This window comes from Dioscorea cayenensis, chromosome 11 (genome assembly GCF_009730915.1).
Source record: "Dioscorea cayenensis subsp. rotundata cultivar TDr96_F1 chromosome 11, TDr96_F1_v2_PseudoChromosome.rev07_lg8_w22 25.fasta, whole genome shotgun sequence".
Classification (NCBI taxonomy): Eukaryota; Viridiplantae; Streptophyta; class Magnoliopsida; order Dioscoreales; family Dioscoreaceae; genus Dioscorea; species Dioscorea cayenensis.
Genome location: NC_052481.1, coordinates 13506783 through 13512782, shown reverse-complemented (window position 1 = coordinate 13512782; position 6000 = coordinate 13506783). Strand labels below are relative to the sequence as shown.

The window sequence follows — 6000 nt, the reverse complement described above, 5'->3', positions numbered from 1 at the left end:
TGTGGACCATAAGTGATTTTCCAGCATATTCAATGTTGTCTAGGTGGAGCACTGCGGGTAGGACTTCTTGTCCGTATTGCAAACAAGATTCAGATGCATTCACTCTAACAAAAGGTGGGAAACAATCTTGGTTTGATAATCACCGTAAGTTCTTACCTCATAATCATCCGTTCAAAAAAAACAAAACAGCTTTCCGGAAAAATAGAACAGTAACAAAGATAGCTCCAACTATTCCATCTGGTGATGAGATCTTGAAAGAAATAGAAGATTTGGGCTTGAGGAGTGTTGTAGATTCTGGTGCACATGAGATTAATAGCCGCATTGCTAGGATCAGTGGTTGGAGAAAACGGAGCATTTTTTGGGAGTTACCTTACTGGCAGACAAATCTCATTCGACACAATCTTGATGTTATGCACATTGAAAAAAATGTCTTTGATAATATATTCAACATTGTTATGAATGTGGAAGGGAGGAGTAAATATAATACTAAATCTAGGGAAGATTTGAAGGAATTCTGTTGTCGACATGCCTTAGAAATAGATGATGCTACCGGAAAATATCCGAAAGCATGCTACACTCTTGATAGGCAATCAAAAATTGTGCTTTGTGAATGGCTTCGCAATCTTAAATTCCCGGATGGATATGTGTCGAATATAGGCCGATGTGTTGATATGCGAAAGCTAAAGCTTTTTGGTATGAAAAGCAATGACTGTCATGTCTTTATGCAGAGATTACTCCCAATAGCATTTCGGGAATTGCTTCCATCAAATGTTTGGCATGCATTAACAGAAATGAGAAATTTTTTTAGAGAGCTCACTTCGACTGTACTCCAAGAAGAAAACATGTTAAGGCTTAATGAAGAAATTCCTCTAATTATTTGCAAATTAGAGCGTATATTTCCCCCAAGCTTTTTTGATTCAATGGAGCATCTTCCGGTGCATTTGGCTTATGAAGCATGGATTGCGGGTCCAGTACAATATCGATGGATGTATCCATTTGAGAGGTAAAACCTTTAAATTATTGTTGTACACTCTATACTTGAATTATATCAATTGACTCATTAAATATATATATAAATTTGTAGATATCTTAGAAAACTGAAAAAGAATGTGAGAAATAAAGCAAGAGTTGAAGGCTCCATATGCAATGCCTATTTAGTTGAGGAAGCATCATCATTTTGCGCACATTATTTTGAACCACATGTAAGGACAAGACATAGAAAGATACCCCGTAATGATGATGGTGGAGAAGATGCAGAAGAACATTTTGGCAACTTATCAATTTTCATACGTCCCGGTAGAACATTGGGAAAAGGAAAAATTAAATATCTTAATGAAGATGAATATGCAGCAGCACAAATGTACATTTTATTAAATTGTCCAGAAGTGCAACCATTCACCAAGTATGACTACTTTTTTTTTTATTAAGAAGATCACGTACTTCACCTCTGCCTATATACTAATAGAAGGTTATATTTCAATGTATTAGGATCTTTGTTGATGAATTAATTGCGGAGAATCAGCACATTGATGATAGACATGTTGATGAAAAATAGAACATGAATTTGCAGCATGGTTTCACCAGTTTGCTCATGATCCTTGCAAAGGCATTTCCAACCAATTCTTGAAGGACTTATCAAAAGGTCCATTAAGGAGCTTTAAGTCTTATAATGGGTGCATTGCAAATTGCTACAAATTTCACAGAAAAAATTCATTGCTCAAATACTGCAACAATAAATAGTGGTGTATGTGTAAAGGGCACGAATTATACTACAGATGAAAATGACTACTATGGCCAATTACTTGAGGTTTTATGCTTGGAGTACCCGGGATTACCAATTAAGCGAACAATCTTGTTTAAATGTAATTGGTTTGATCCAACACCGAAAGTGGGTACAAAATGTCATCAACAATATAAACTCGTGGATGTTAATCATAAGTGGTTCTTCAACAAATATGAACCATTTGTTCTTGCCTCCCAAGCAATTCAAGTTAACTATGCAACATATCCTAGTTTAAAATGTGACAAGGCCGACTGGTGGGCAGTGTTCAAAGTAAAAGCTAGATATGTTGTAGAGCTTCCTAAACAAGTTCAACTGAAGACATCGACAACATGTGAAGAACCTTTTCAGCAAGATAAAATGGAAGTTTCATCTATACAAATCAATGTTGATGATGAAGAACAATCTCTAAATGATCCAAGTGGAGAATTGATTGAAATTGATGATGATGACATTGAGGTTGAAGTTGATCCTATATTTGAATCAGAAAGCAATGATGAAGATGATGAGTTTGATGAAATTGAAAGTGGTAGTGAATAAATTAAGGTAATATATTTTATAAAACTCCTAAAAGTAATGAAACGAATAATAATAATAGCATAAGTTGCTTTTTAGTTCCTTCTGATATGTTTTTGTATATTTTCTTATATAACAGTACTTGTTCAAGCAAAATGAGAGGGAAGGGTTGTAAAGGAGGTTCAAGTTACAGAGGTTCATCCGATAGTTTACATTCGATATGCACGTGATGCTCCGTACTCAAGTTACTTACGCACCGAATGTATTGTCACGCCATTACCTCCATCTGTTGCTAATACTTGTCTTGGGATCATCATCATCTTACGCTTCTACTCCTTGTGCTAGTGGAGGGGTTACCCCTAATGGTGAGCCTACTATGCATGCTAGAGATACCCCGACATCATCCATGGATTGCTTGCCCCTTACTATTGATGAGTCAAGAAGACCACGCATAAAGATAGTAAATGGAATGTAAGTATTAAAATTGCTATATTTTTATGTACAATTGGTAATGATGAGGTATTTAATTTATTCATAATCTTTTGTATATTTGTAGGGTTGCATCCCTCGGATGTCCGTGCTTTCGAAAAAAATTACATTCATCTTTAAGGAAAAGAATGGATGAGAATGGATATGAGTTGGAAGAATGTCTCTAAGGAGACAAAAAGACTTCTATTGGAATGAATTTCAGGTAGATTTATATAATATTTAAAATAAATTTGTTTGCATATATTTGTAATATTTATTGAATTTGTAAATCCTTAACATGTTGGTAAAAATAAATAATTGATGTTGTTTGTGAGGATAAATAAATTGTAACGTTAATTTATCATCACAAACCTAGAGATTATTTGTGCATAAGTATTATGTCATCTACATCATTTAAATATTATTCCTTAGTTAGTACTTAAATTGGTAATTGTTAGTGAATTTGAAAATCATTATCATGATTGTTTGGATGTTGGCAAAGGACGTAATTGATGTTGCTTGTGGAAGTAAATTTTATTGAATTATCAATTATATAGTGTCGTTCTCCATAATTAAGATTTTATTGTTAGTATTTTACTATAATTATAATTATCAAAACATTAGTAGTTTAATATAAAACATTGATTAGTATTTTTAAATCGATAATTATATATAATATGTATGTTTGTTTATGTTAAACTACAGAAATTCTTTGTGTGGGATGAATCAATGTTATCTGCTATTAAGATGGCATGGCAACGTAAAGCTGCGGAATGGTATAGAGCATTGATGTGTAGTTTGAGAAAGGGGAAAGAAAAATCAATGCATGTGTCTGACTCTGCATAGAAGACATGGACCGAGGCATGGAATTCCCCGGAATTTAAAACTCGTTGTGAGAAAGCTACCGCAAACCAACTCACGGAGATTGTAGGACCTGGATCTGGTATATCCCGACACACAGGAGGTTCCATTTCTCATGCTTCCGATGCGGATAGATTGGTAATTTGTTTAATATTTATATATATGTGGTTTTAAATTATAAAGAATTTGTTTGGTGCTAATTGTAACAAAATTCAATTTGTTGTATTATTCTAGCGATCGAGGCTTGGACATGATCCTCGCCCTTTTGAGCTTTTTGAAGTAACTCATACAAAGAAGGGTACCTCCATGCTTGTTGATGCACGTGCTCAATCTATTAAGGTAAGCGGAACAATTTTTTGTGAGGTTTTTAATTATAGACTTTCTCTACAATGTTATTGTGAGTTTATATTTGCTTGGTTTAAGAATAATATTTAATGAGTTGAGTTAATTGATGTAGGATCGCTATCTGGAGCTTATGGAGCAAGCATCTCAAACGCAAGAAGGGCTTGACTAGCTTTCTATTGTGGATGAAACAGCTTTGTACTATGAGGCTGTTGGGGGAGGAAAGAAAAGTCGGGTTTATGGAATAGGGTCCCAGGCGTGTATCTTTTATCCACATTCATCTTCGAGTTTGTCCACAGGTTCATCATCTTAGGCACTACATGCTGAGGTTAGAGATTTGCGTCAAACTCTTAGTCAATTCCAAGATCGTGAGGAGAGGCTTCAACAGACGCTTGGCCAAGTACAAGATAATAACAAGGAACTTCAACAAAGTTTGCTTGAAATGAAAGAGGAGAGGGACCAATATCGTGCGTCAAATAAAGGACATGATGATGAGTTTTGAGAGAAGGATTCTTCAGCAGCCGCAGTTTACCACACAGGACTCACAACCAGTTACTGACGATCATGATGTAGGCTTATAGTTGTATTTGTCGTATACTTATTATTTTGTGTTGAACATATATACTTAAATATTACTTTTTGTATGAATTGATGAGTTTATCTTATTTGTTGGTGTTCTAGGTTAAAAATTTATGTAACAGGTTTTTTAAAAAAATTAGGGATATAATTTTTATTTTATTTTATTGACTTAAATGTTAGAAACGGATTAGAAACGGATTTATTTGTTTGAATATTGTTTTTTAATTTTTAAAAAAACTTTAGGAACGGATTAGGAACAAAAAAACTATTGTTTCACAAGAATAAAACAGAAAATATTCCGTTTGGAATCTGTTTCTATTTTTGTAATTAGCAACACATCTTATTCAGTTTTAATTTTTCAAAAATTAGAAATATAATGCTTTCCGTTTTCAATCCGTTTCTAAATTTAGAAATGGAATATTTTTCCGTTTCAATTCAAATTAGAAACAAGGTATTCAAAACAGATAAATTCTGTTTGCTAATTCACTTTAGGAACGGATTAGAAACGGAAATTACTATTTCTAAACAGTAATTTTCTTGTAGTGCGGCTAGTCTAGAGTTCTCTTTAACGCCGTTGGGATAAAATATAAATTTTCTCCAATTTTTTATTTGAAATTAGAAAATAAAAACACTTGGTTGAATTTGTTATTGTTATGGTTTTAATATCCATAAACACTATCCATATTTATTTTAAAACATAAAAAAAAATTATTTTCAATAAATTTTAGCTAAGTATTTTCTCAATGCGATTTTTATATATTTCACAAAATTAATTTCAAAATAATTTAAATTTTTATAGAAATATTTTATCTTTAATATGAGGTAGTTACAAAAATTTATAAAAAATGAGGAGGTTTATCTTTAAGTTTGATCTTATGTAGAAATTTTTATCCTTAATTTCAATATATCTTAAATATTTTATCTTTTATCTTTGGTGATTTTAAAAAATAAAAAAATTTACATAATTCGAGTACCCGATCTGAATTTTTAAATAAAAACCGGATCAGATACTTGTTAAGAGAAAAAAAAAAAATACCGAATCCAATCGGGTTTTTTAGTATATATATATATAAATTCAAAATTTACATGAGCTAAAAAACAGTTAAAAAATCCAAATTCATAATCTAATCTCTTTAAAAGTTATATATATATATATATATATACACGTTAATAAATTAAATTTTACAAGTGCTACATGTAAAAAAATAATCCAAATCCTTAATTTAAAGTTATATATATATAATAAATTTAAATTTTAGATGAGCTAAATGTATAAAAAAATCATTATTCAATCACTTTAAAATATATTTTTTTTTCTTTTAATTCCTCTCTTATAGTCTTCATTGCCGGGACTTATAAAATGTTTAATGTTTCTCAAAATATTTGATTTGTTTTTTTTTTATATTTTTTTAAGGACCGATAAAACTTTTTATTATTTATGTTGTGAATAATAT

General features: G+C 31.5%; 1 long non-coding RNA gene across 1 annotated transcript; it reads left to right on the top strand.

Moving 5' to 3' along the window:
• The first annotated feature begins 2959 nt into the window (after nucleotides 1–2959).
• LOC120272691 lies at nucleotides 2960–3946 on the top strand. The gene is made up of 3 exons (XR_005540244.1): nucleotides 2960–2987; nucleotides 3470–3763; nucleotides 3860–3946. It is a non-coding gene; the product is annotated as an uncharacterized LOC120272691 (long non-coding RNA).
• Nucleotides 3947–6000: the final 2054 nt, after the last annotated feature.